Here is a 12,770-nt window from a genome sequence, read left to right on the forward strand (position 1 = left end):
AGCCATCTTCTGGGCTGCCCAAACACCACCCAGTTCTTCAGGGCTTCACCCCATTTTACGAGGTATTTAGGCTGATTGAATGGCACAACACAAAGCCAATAATGTCTAACCACCAAGACTTTGGGTAGCTTCTCCCCCCGCTCAAGTTTTTAATTTTGATTTGCTTATATTCTTTAATGAGATGCAATTACAGTTTCAGTGTAGTAGGTAGGAGGCTTTATATTTGTACTGCTTTGTAGTAAAGACATAATTACTGCGTTTATGAATCAAATCCCTTTATGTATCATAAATACTTATTAAAACAGCCACTGGCAATTTTACCTCAACATGTTTCTTCATGAAGTAGGATTTATTGCCTATATAAAAATGCCAGTCTTCCCTGGATCTCCCTCCCCTACAATTGCTTGGCTTGCAGAATCCCCGTGCCTGGTTCAGAGCGGTTCAGGAGGTGAGACATTCCCCATTAAAGAGCTGTGTGCGTGCGAGTACAGCTCGCGTGCCCTCGAGACACCTTCGTGATTGCTGCTGGTGCTCCAGTGGCACCTCCTGCCTGTCTTGCTCAGAGTGCTGCGAGCAGACAGTGGTAGATGTCATCTTCATCTCAGCCAAGTTTGGGGCTGACTTGGCTGCAGCCTGTGCTGTACCACCTCAGCCACAGCAGAAGTGTTTGCCCGGTCTGTTCTGTGCACTGAGCAGGGACAAGTGGGTTGATGCTTCAGAGGAAATGTCTCCATAAGTCTTTAAATTCTTCAGTTTTGTGCAAAAAGGTGGGTTTCATGCAGCTGAAGAAAGTTTCCCTTTTGCAATTTTTCCCTTTCACTATTTTTTTCAAATTCAAATGCCATTTCACATTCTCTTCTTAACCTCTGACTGGTTAAGTGAAGGGTCTGCCCCACCTTTAGGGGGGAAAAAAGGTTGGGATGGGAAGTGGGAGCACACAGAATAGAAATCTGGGAAAGACTTGAACATGGTGGATTGTCTGACACTTCAGAAGCTGCTGTCAGAAGGAACATTTGATTCATGGACTATTCAACAGTAGGAAAGGCAGCTTTGATTTCTATAGACAAAGGTTCAGAGTCACAAACAGTTTAAAAGGAAGGCTGGCAAGGCAAAATCCTGCAAGGTGTTGCCAGGAAGTTCGTGCCAGGTTAATCTGATTTGTGTCTCCTTGGCTAAGTTAACAAACACACTCAACACAAGGGCAGTAAATCTCCTCCCTGAAAATGTAGTCTTGAGAAAGTACTTTGCAAGTCACTGGTGTAACTAGAAAAGTTGTTTCTCAACAGATGAATAAATAAGATTGATAGGGAATTCATTTACACGCAGACAGCAGCAAGCAAGGAACTTAATAAACATTTTCCTCAAAGATTGGGACAGATTTTCTTTAAGGATATTTCTTTAATGGCCCAAAAAGCCAACATTTTCTTTATTTAATTAGCCATTGAGACACTTTCAGGCGATCTGGCCAGTGGAGAGCGGAATCACAGAAAAGGAATGAAATGTGAGAAGTGCAAAGTCCTATGTTTGGACACTAGAGACCGTGCTGGGAGCTTGTGGCACACACTGGGGCTGGGAGCTAGTGAGGACAGCCACCCTCTTTGGCCCAGTTATCAGAAAGGCAGCAGTAACCCAGGGATGGCACTGACTTTCCCCAGATACAGTAAAATGAGATATCATTGCCAGCACACAAGGTCTGTACAAGTCCTTGCCTGGAATACTGCATATGTGGGTCACACATCCTCAAGAAAGATGAGTTTAGCCTGGAATTCAGGGCAAGACTGATAGAAAGAGAGCAGAGGGGAGAGTTTATCCTGCAGAAGAGGCTGGGAGTGCTCAGTGAGCAGGGACAGGAGCTCTTGTCTTTGGGTGCTCTCTCTGATAAAGACATGGGGATGCAGAAGGAACTGTGTGAGTTAGAGGACAATGCTGGGTAAGAAAAAAGATGGATATAACATAACTACACCCATGAAGAATGAGGGGGGTCAAGATTTCCTACCTACCAGCGAAAGAGCTGGGTCAGCTCCTGAAAGGACGTGAGGAAGGGCACAAAGAGCTCCTGGCTTACCACAGGGCGTGTAACTCAGACACATCTAATAGCAGGGGACAGTAATCCTGGGTATCCCTTTGGTCACCAAGTCACTCTTAATGAGCCCCTTTATGCTCAGTCCTTCACGAGCCAACACATGCAATTTAGGCACACAGTGAAGGTCCAAACGTGCCTGCCCTAATTTATCCGATGCCTGTTACTCCTTTTTCATCAATAAGGAATAATGACACAATGAGGCCCTGTAGTAGGATCATTAATTAGAGGAATTTTCACCTTTCAATTAACAAAAGCAAAACAAATGCCTCCTGGATCCTTTTGCTGCAGTCCCGGGGGAAGGGAAAGGCAATCACCCCACACAGGTAGGGCAGCAGGGGAGTTTCATTGAGCAACAAGAGGTGTTGTCTCCGGAGCTGATTGATTGGCCCAGGAAGCTCGTTTAACCTGATATCTATCTTCAAGACTAATCAGGCGCGATGAATAAAAAAGAAGGCGTCAAGCTCCTCAGTAAGAGAAGGCTGGTGGCTGATAAACAGATAATTACACAAAGCAAAGCTGTCACAACAATAAATGTGTTTTAGCAATAAGTGACCTCACCATGCGGGAAGCACAGAAGAATTGCAACCTCACCATCATCCAGGAGTGAGGGGAATGAAGGCAGATTTACCACGTGGCAAATGGCACTGGCATTTGTCACTGGAGATGTGCAGAATCCCTGGACACTGCTTCAGCCCTGGTGCAAGTGGTTGCTGCTCAGGCATTTGATCTGCAGTTTGTTTTTTCATAGCATCACTGGTCTGGGGAGGAAGGGACCTTGAAGATAATATCATTCCAATCCCCCTTTCACGGGCAGGGATGCCACCTACTAGGTCATATTGCTTAGGGCCCCATCCAACTTGGCCTTGAACACTTCCAGACATGGAGCCTCCAAAACTCCTCTGGGCAACCTTTTCACCCTCACACTGAACATTTCTTCCTAGTATTTAATCTTACACTTTCTCCCCTTGACCTAACACTGTCTGCCTGTGTAAAAAGCTGCTCTCCCTTTTCATAACAGCCCCCTTTAGGTTCTGGAAGGTGTTCTAAGTTCTCCCTGGAGCTGTCTCTTCTCCAGGCTGAACATGCCAACTCTCTCAGCCAGTCTCTGCAGCAGAGGTGCTCCAGCCCCCTGAGCATCTCCATGACCTCCTCTGGCTTCAGATCCACGTCTTTTCTGGGCTCAGGACCCTGGAGCTGGATGCAGTGCTCCGGGTGGATGCATCACAGCACCTGACAAACTCTGGAGCCATTGGGACAGCTGCAAAGGGCTGGGATGCACTGCACTGTCCCGGGGAGCTGCCAGGATCCGTGCTTTCACCCCGTGCTGTTCCTCAGGAGCACGGGGAAACCTCAGGGGGCTCAGTGGGTCCCCATCCCTTTGGGCATCCTTCGGGGAAACGCACAGCGGGGCGGGCAGGGGCTGCTGGAGCCGCTGGGCACTGCGCGTTTTTGGAGCTGTGCTCTCTCGCAGGGCACAGACCGCGGTCCCCCGGCCTGGGGGAGCCCGCACCGTGCCCGGGCTCCGGGCCAGGGGTGCCGAGGGTGCGGGGCAGCGCCCAGAGCCGTGCCCGGCCGGGCTGTCCGCTGCCCTCCTCTCTCCACAGGGTGGCAATGCTGCCTTCGGCTCCGGAGCCCGGCCCGGCGCTCGCAGCGCCCGCGGAGCCGCCGAGCCCCGGCGGGGACCCTGCGCACAGAGCTGGGGACAGCGACATGGGGATAGCGATATGGGGACAGTGACATGGGGACAGTGACATGGGGACAGAGCTGGGGACAGAGCTGGGGACAGTGACATGGGGACAGTGCTGGGGACAGTGCTGGGGACAGCGACATGGGGACAGAGCTGGGGACAGCGCTGGGGACAGTGACATGGGGATAGCGATATGGGGACAGCGACATGGGGACAGAGCTGGGGACAGCGCTGGGGACAGTGACATGGGGACAGAGCTGGGGACAGCGACATGGGGACAGTGACATGGGGACAGCGACATGGGGATAGCGATATGGGGACAGCAACATGGGGACAGAGCTGGGGACAGAACTGGGGACAGTGACATGGGGACAAAGCTGGGGACAGCGCTGGGGACAGCGACATGGGGATAGCGACGTGGGGATAGCGACATGGGGATAGCGACATGGGGACAGCGACATGGGACAACCCTGGGGACAGTGACATGGGGACAGTGATATGGGGACAGTGACATGGGGACAGCGCTGGGGACAGTGACATGGGGACACTGACATGGGGGCAGTGGTATGGGGACAGTGACATGGGGACAGTGACATGGGGACACTGACATGGGGGCAGTGATATGGGGACAGTGACATGGGGACAGTGACATGGGGACAGCGCTGGGGACAGTGATATGGGGACACTGACATGGGGACACTGACATGGGGACAGTGATATGGGGACAGTGACATGGGGACAGCGACATGGGCACAGCAGCACCTGGCCGACCCCAGCACCTCCAGCTTGGTGCCTTTTCAGCATCATGGAACACTCCTTGCCCGTATCTGCACGCTGGGGTGGCTTTTGGTCCTGTCCCCGCCCAAGCTCCCCTCTCTCAGTCCCCATCTCCCCGGGTTTCCACCAGCACACACACTGCGTGGGAGATGTCCACAGCTGGGGGTGGTTCAAGACCTGTGCAAAACCTCATCACACACTTGGAGGGCAGCAAGATACTGCTGTTTAATTGGCCTTTGTGAGTATGTGTATGGCTCCAATTCCAGGTTCTCTCCTGCAGAAGCTGCCGAGGGGCAACAGAAGGAGCTGCTGAATAGCAGACATGAAGTAGATAAACATTAAAGTTTTGATGTAAAAGCAAGCACTGGAAAGGCAGGTTCTAAGGAGAGAAGAAGCTCGGGGAAAGGATAGAAATGAATTCCTCTGAAGCAGCTGCAACCATTTGTTTATTACAAACCGCATATCTCCACACGCAGAAGAGGATGGTGCGGCCATGCACAAGCTCACACCACTCCCATGGCCCCAGGTGGGGCTGTGAGACAGGCACAAGCCCTTTATGAGCTGGGCACTGTCCCCTGGTGAACAGCTGGAGCCCATGTGGGTGAGCAGGGCTGGGACCCCCCAGTGCTCCCATCCTCATGACCAGGAGCAGCTGCGCTCTGGGAAGGCGTCCCCCAGGCTGTTCCTTTTTATAACTGGACATTTGCAACATGCCAGCCCAAACAGCAGAGGCAGGTGTTATATTTTAAGGCATGCAGGAGGCTGAGTAAGTTGTGTACATAATTGTTCTCAAGACTGAAGTAAAAATTCAACCCCATCTCCATTTCTGCCACAACAGGAGTGCCCAGATATGTCCTCTAACGATGTCATGTGTCAGACTTTCTTAATGACACTTTCCCCTCTGATTTCTGTTTAATTTGCTCCCTCTCCTTCTGAAGATCACTCTCTTTTTACATGCCTCCAAATAAAGAGCGTTTAGTTAGCGGGAAGAAAAGATTGCCATTGAAGAACTAAGAAAAGCACTGGATTAATTCTCTGCCTGCAGCTAAACTGAGAGTTCGCCTCCTAATAGGCCATTTCAAAGCAGTTAGATTTACTCTTTTAGACTAACCATACTGTCTGAACAATATTTTATGCCTGTGTTAAAATATAATAGGCTAGAGAGACAACTCAAATGTCAAGAGTAGATAGTGCTGTCAAAGTAATTTGTCTTGGGTAATAGATAGAGTGACATGACTTTGAAACATTCTGAGAAAGAAATCATTCTACATTTGAATGGATTGTTTCTTCCCCTTTAAAAAAGCCAAGACTGTATTATTTAAATCTTGTCTATCAGGAAGTCTTTATTTTCTGTGAAAATAACATTGGTATTTCCAGTGATGGGGACATGGCACAAGGGGACTTTGCAGTGTTTGACAGGAGAATTAGGTGATGTGAGCACAATGCTCCCAGAGCATCCTCAGACCACCCCTCATGGAACCTTGGATACTTGGAGGAGTTTGGGAATGGATTAAAAACCTAAACCCAGTGCTCTGGGAGGCATCCACAGTGCAGCTGAGTTCAGGGGAGATGCCATTCAGCCAAGGTGTTTCGAGGTCCCCTAAGGTGTGTGACACAGGCAGTTTTTCTTCTCCAGCATTAACCATTTAGATCAAAAATGCTGCTAAATTGCAGGGGTACTTGTTTGTCACAGGTCTCCCCACGGCAGAAATGTTATTCTGACTGTTTATAGATTTTTAAAGCTTTCATCAGCTTCCTCATAGGCAGTCAGTGAATACATTTATACTTAAGGGATATGGACGACCTATTATCTAGTCTTGTCATTTGTCCAAATGTTCTGGAAGAAAGGCATAACTTAGTTCTTTGCTAAGAAAGTCTGTGTGAGGACTTAGAAAAAGTCAGAAAAGTCTTAAGAGAATTCTTTGTCTTGTGTTAAAAAGATAAAAAGGAAGTTGGTAGGGTCTTATTTAGCAGAATACAGACTAAGTAAGATTTTCAGTGTTTATTTAGTCCCTTCACACCACTGTGCCAGGTGAAAGAATGGTTGAGAAAGGAGCCAAGAACGTTTATGTTCCCTTTGAAGTCTATTTCCACTGCAGGTATAAATATAACCAGCTAGCACAGCTGGCAATCACCTTGTTTGGCATCTTCCCTGGTACTTCACTGTGCTCTCCTGGGCTCATGCTGAGCTGTCTCAAGGCTGAGGGGTTCTGCTGGGGCAAGAATAGTGTCAGGGTATTACCCATCCATGGAATTGGGGATTGGTCCTGCCCTGGGATCAGAGTCTGGGGCCATCTCAGACATGCCCAGGGTGGGAAACCTCTTTAAAGGCACGTAAATGTCTACAGGTCATAACAAAATAACCAAATTATGTGTAAATACTTCCTTCACCAGGAAAAGAGGCATCTCATTTGGAAATGGGTCCATAGAAACTCAGTGTTGAATGTTACAGAAAAGCACTTGTCATTTTGACTCTGCCTGATGGCAGCATGGCACTTGGATGGGCACCAGCTTCCCCAGGCAGGGAGGTGTCCACAGGGCTCAGCTCCCATCCGTTGGTGCCTCCCCCTTGGCAAAGTGTTTGCAAAGCATCCAACACTAACAGCACGTTTTATTCCCTACCTCCCACACACACAGGTGGAAATGACCACCAAGAGCCGTGGGGCTGTAGCAATAAATGGCCTCATTTGAAGGTTTCCCAGGAACTTTGCATAGGAATGTAGACAGCCAGCTGGACATCCTTGTTTTATGGAGGAGCAGACTGAAGCCTGGAGAGAGACTTGCCCTGTGGATTTAGAGGGAACAGGGTGAAGGTGTAGCTAGGGAATCTCATGTTTTAGTGACAGCACTGACACTTGTAGGCAAAATGTCCCTTTCCAATCACTTGCAGTCATTTCTATTCAAGGCATGCTATTAGCAAATCTTTGGGGAACCCCTTGAGATTTTTGGTTGATAACTAAAAGAAACTCCTTTATGTTCGTAATGATAAAACAAAGCATCAAGTCATTCGAGTTGATTTTACCCAAGACATTTCCTGAATTATTGCTCTCTCACAGCTGTCATGGGCTTGAAGCTTTCAAAAACCCATTTTGTTTCTGCTCATAGCCCTTTCATCGTCAAAGGCTGGTGCTGCACCCCTGGGTTTGCTTGTGCAGCTCAAAGAGGAGCGAGAGATGCAGCTCCTCAAAGTTAAACAAAAATTCCTCACGGTTAATGAACTTGTCTAATTTTATGCAGAAAATGCTACTGTCTTTCCTTTTAAAACTCACTCCAAATTCCAGGTTGATACCAATGGGGATAGTTTAAAAAGCATCTCAGACTTGGATGCAACTCCCTTTGACTTTCAGCCAGACCTATGCACTCTTAAACACTTTCAGGGGGGAAGATTTTCAGCTGTCAAAGTCTTTTAGGCAGCATCACAAACCCACCTGGCTTCTCTTCAGCATTGTGGCCAGCCAGGAAAAATCAATGACTCTCTACTTAGTTGTGTAAATCCAATTTACTGTAATTACCCATGTAAGAAAACTATATGGCTCTACTTTAAGGTTCTCCAAAGTTGCTTTATGATCTTCCTGTAGTATTTTATCAATGTTGTGCTAATTTTTTCTGCCACACCTCGAGCAGTGAGTGAATAAGAAACTAAAAAAATGCAACAAATAACCCATATACAAAAAGACAAATAATGTCCCTAAAATGATTAAATTCCTCTACAGGTGAGTGGGTAGAAATGCTCTTGCCTAGTCTGAAATCAAGTTGACCTAAATTATACAGTATAGATTATTGCATTTAGAATAATAATGGTGTGCTGGATATAGTGGAGTGATTTTAAACCAAGGGCGTACAGCCTCTGCTGAGATCCAGACGGGTTCCTTAATCTGATTTATGATGCAAAATTTAGGTCAGGTGGATTGATTCCTAATAGAGATATAATGAATCAAAATTTCTAGAATGGCTTTATTTTGCACAGAGGTGTCAACAAGCTGTACTTCTCTATTTGTGCGCTTGGCGTGTAATGATTCTCTTGCAAAAATCATAATCCATCAAGTCTTCCATTCAAGAATATCAATCAGTGCCAGGAACAAGACTATTTTAGCCAGGAGTTCTCAGTCATTTTGTTTTCCTCTTCATGAGCACATAAGGTGCTGTGATATTTAAATTGTGTTTTGACATGTAATCATTAAATGTTTGAAAATGTCTCACTCAGTTTTTGTTGCCTCATCCATTTGTTTACACTGAGTCCTTGTTTTGCCATTGTTCCTGGGGTTTTTAGCATACAATACCCATATTGTTGCCTTTAATAGCTGGAGGCAGAGCCATCTCAGTTTTCTGAAAAGAAATTTGGTTTTAGTATTAGAAGGCTAAAATTAAAATTAATTATATATCAGTTCCTGCTTTAACAGAAATTAAAACAAGCCATTCCAAACCTTTCTCTTAACACCTACCTTTGACATAAAAAGCCAACATCAAGATGATCATCATAAAACTTGTGATATAAACAAGAGCATAGATCTGTGGGAGCTTCTTGCTAAGATTTATGTCCTATATGCTTTCCTGTGTTATGCTTTTTTTTTTGGACAGAGTGAAAACAAAATTACATGATTGGGCCACTGTAATTTCTAACCTTCTGACAGTGTTCATCTGCTGGGCAGCCTTCTGGCTACATGTGAGGATCTGATACCAGGCTTTGGGTTGGAAATACAGCAAATCCCTTACACTCCATAGCAGTTGTGGACAGGGCTGGGTGTGATCAGCTGTAGTTATATACTATGAGTAGATGTACAGGCATGGCATTATTTATTATGGTTGGAATTGCTATAAACAATAACAGATACTTCTTTCTATTTTTGCTGAAACAATGTGAAATGTTTAAGCCAAGACAACAGCCTGGTGCAGCAAGGAGCTAAGGAGTCCCCCATGGAGAAGCAAAGCCTTCCCTAAAGAGCAGGACTAAGCATCCATAATATTTTTTAATTTGGTCATTGAGTTATGACAATCAATTTAAAAGGTTAAGGTGGAGACCTCTACAAAGTATGTTGAACTGGTGTCTGGAAATGGCATTAATACTTACTGTGCTCCTGAGAGTGTGCTGCTGTTAAAAAAGCCCCACTAATGGTATGGCAAAGGTTGTTCACTTGCTAGTTTCAGCCAAAATTCAGCTCAGTGGTGTGATCACTAATGTCCTGCTTCAGCCTCCATGAGCTATCAGCCTCTTCCCTGAAGCATCCTCTGGCATTACACAGATGGTCAGGGACTAAGTGAGGGCTGGAGGTGATCTTCATATCTCTTTTCCCTGCATGAGAAAATTGCTGTTTGCAGAATGATTAGGGACCCTGGGGTACAGGAGAGCCCCATCTCCTTTTCCCTGTGTGGAAGCATCGATGGAAGCGCAGCTTTCCCCACGGAACCCTCCCATTTAAACAGGCTGAAAACAATGGGCTGCTGTACCAAGAGCTGTTTGCCATGCTGGATGCAGGCAGCTATGGGGGCTTCTAAAATGTTTCTATCTTTGTTGCACCCCCCCACACAAATCCAAAGACCCAGCCTTGCAAACACATCCAGATCTATCCCCCTCCATCCAGCACGTGGCAGCCTGAGATGCTGCTCGCCTCCAGCCTTCCTGCAGATCACTGCTTCTTCCCTCCCCCCCACCCCATCTCTTGTAATTCTGGTGTGTAACTGAGAAAATTATACCTCATTTCTTCCTTGGTGTAAATTGATGCAGCTGCCTTGGAGTCAGAGGGGCTGTGCCAGATTGTACCAGCCCTGAGCTTGGCTGGGAGCCAGCGCTTGGCACAAACTTGCTGAAAGCTGTGTACAAACAAGGCTTGTCACTATGTATGTTATTGCCCTTTTGTTTAGGATATAAATATGTCCCATATATGCCAGCAAGCCTCTCATTTGCTATTTCAATGGAGAATCCTGTAAAACAGCTGTCATGCTGTCTCCTGTCAAATCAGTTACAGATGCATGTGTCCTTCCCCATAATAAACAGGTATGAAATTGTCTTTATGCACTGCGCCAGCCCTTGTCACCAGGAATGCAAACGAGGGAAGCTTGGAAAAAAGAATAGCCCTGAAACCCAGTGATCTGATGGAGCACCATGAAAGTTACTTAGACCTCTTCAAAGAGACTTACAAGTAGAAAATTTTGGGGCATGAAGTAATGAACTAATGCTGATGGGTGTAGAAAAATGGGATGAAGTCCTTGCTAGCCCACAAGGTTGCCTTTCTACACTAGCTGTAGGTGCACAGTGACAAAGCAGCCCTTGTCCTGGCCCAGGCTGGAGTGGAACACTGGGGAATGCTCCTTCTGCATCCAGCAAGATGGAGCATGCTTTGAGAATAGCTGCAAGAATGTTCCACTCTGTAGTGGAAGGAAAGGAGAAGGGCAGGATTTCAGCAGTGTTATGTCTTTTATGACTCCTGGACCCATTACATATGTTGTTATTGTAAGGAGTGGCTGCTAATCTTTGCCTGTTTTTGTCAGTGGTGACTTTGTGTGAGAACAGGCCACCAGACCTCCAGCTCTGAGGAACATCCAGTATGTCGATAGTCAAGGGACCTAAAACATGTTGAGTCCCTGATGGAAAATTGTGCCCCATCCTGTCCTTGCCACAGGTCAGCATCAATTTGGGAAGAGCTGAGCAAACCTGGGTCATGTGTCTGAGTGCCCAGCTTTTCCCCCACCAGAGCTGGATAAAAATCCCCAATGTGACATATGTTACAAGCCACTCAAGCACTGACTTGCTCTCACACTCAGTGCTACCCATGGGAGAGTTAGTCTTCAATGTGAAGGGGAAATTAAGATAAGTTTATAATTTCTGAGCCCTTTGCCTCTATACTTAAATCCTACCTCGTATTCCAAGTGTTTGTGGCAAACCTTCTGTTTTTGATGGAGTGCTTCTTTCCCCGTGGCTGACATTGGTCCTTCACATGAATTAAGTGTCAGATTGTGAAAATCTCCCATGCACAAATAGAGATAATGAGGCAGATTTGCAGAGATGAGGATCTGGCCCATACATTTTATCCACGTTTTCTTAGGCCATGTCTCTGAGGTGGATAATCACGAAGCTGACAGCACCAAATAAATTGCCTATTAGCTATTAGTATCTTGTTTCATGCAATAACAGTCAAATCTGCTTACATCTGACAGCAGCGTGTGAAGGTTTGGGAAGTTTGTGGTATCCATCAGGGACAATTTTTTGCAAAGACTCACTAGGTCAAAAACAAGTAGCTGGGGTCACACACTGACAGCTGGGGTGAGGAGCCTCTCAAGACAAGGCTTGAATGTTGTTCTTCACACTAAGCATGAAGAGAGCAATGTCTTACAGCTCAGAGATTCTGCAGCTGATGAATTACCCACCTCCTCCCCACTTCAGCAATGTGCTGTTAAAATCAAAAGACTCTTATGAAATTGTGTTTGCACCTGAGCCAAGGGTGTTGAAACTGTGATGTACTACCAGGATCATTGGTCATACAGCAATTAGTGAAGTGCTCCTGGGCATGGCTCACCACATGCAAGTCAACCTCTGAGACACGGTTTTAAACAGAGATGCTGAAAACACAAGTCCAAGGAGAAGCCAGAGCAAGAATGACTGTTCTGGAGAGTTTGTCTAAGATTGGTTACAGGAAAATGTATGTTTGAAGAGATTTCATTACGGATTGAAATGTCACTGGGAATCACAGAATCACAGAATAGTTTGGGTTGGAAGGGACCGTAAGGACCATTCAGTTCCACCCCCCTGCCCTGGGCAGGGACATTTTCCACTAGACTAGATTGTTCAAAGCCCCATCCAACCTTGCCTTGAACATTTTCAGGGACAGGGCATCCGCAGCTTCTCTGGGCAATCTGACCCAGTGCCTCACCACCAGCACAGCAAAGAACTTCTCCCTGATATCTAACCTAAACCTGCCCTCTTTCAGGTTAAAGCCATCCCCTCCCTGTCCTATCACCACAAGGCCTTATAAAAAGCCTCCTCACCAGTTTTCTTGCAGCCTGTTTAGGTACTGAAAGTTGCTCTAAGTTCTCCCTTAAACCTTCTCTTCTGCAGGCTGAACAGCCCCAACTCTCTCAGCCTGTCTCTGCAGCAGAGATGCTCCAGCCCTTTGAGCATCTTTGGGGTCTTCTCTGGACTCACTCCAGCAGGTCCACATCCTTTCTGTGCTGAACAAGAGGTGTTTTGCTTTGGACTCCAGTGAATGATGGTTTTAAAGAAGTTGTTAC

At 46.6% G+C, this 12,770-nt stretch overlaps 1 long non-coding RNA gene across 1 annotated transcript; it reads right to left on the reverse strand.

Moving 5' to 3' along the window:
- Positions 1–5,870: 5,870 nt before the first annotated feature.
- LOC116998750 lies at positions 5,871–10,000 on the reverse strand. The gene is made up of 2 exons (XR_004418454.2): positions 9,616–10,000; positions 5,871–7,332 (listed from the first exon to the last, which is right to left on the reverse strand). It is a non-coding gene; the product is annotated as an uncharacterized LOC116998750 (long non-coding RNA).
- Positions 10,001–12,770: the final 2,770 nt, after the last annotated feature.

Source organism: Catharus ustulatus, chromosome 7 (assembly GCF_009819885.2).
Source record: "Catharus ustulatus isolate bCatUst1 chromosome 7, bCatUst1.pri.v2, whole genome shotgun sequence".
Lineage (NCBI taxonomy): Eukaryota > Metazoa > Chordata > Aves > Passeriformes > Turdidae > Catharus > Catharus ustulatus.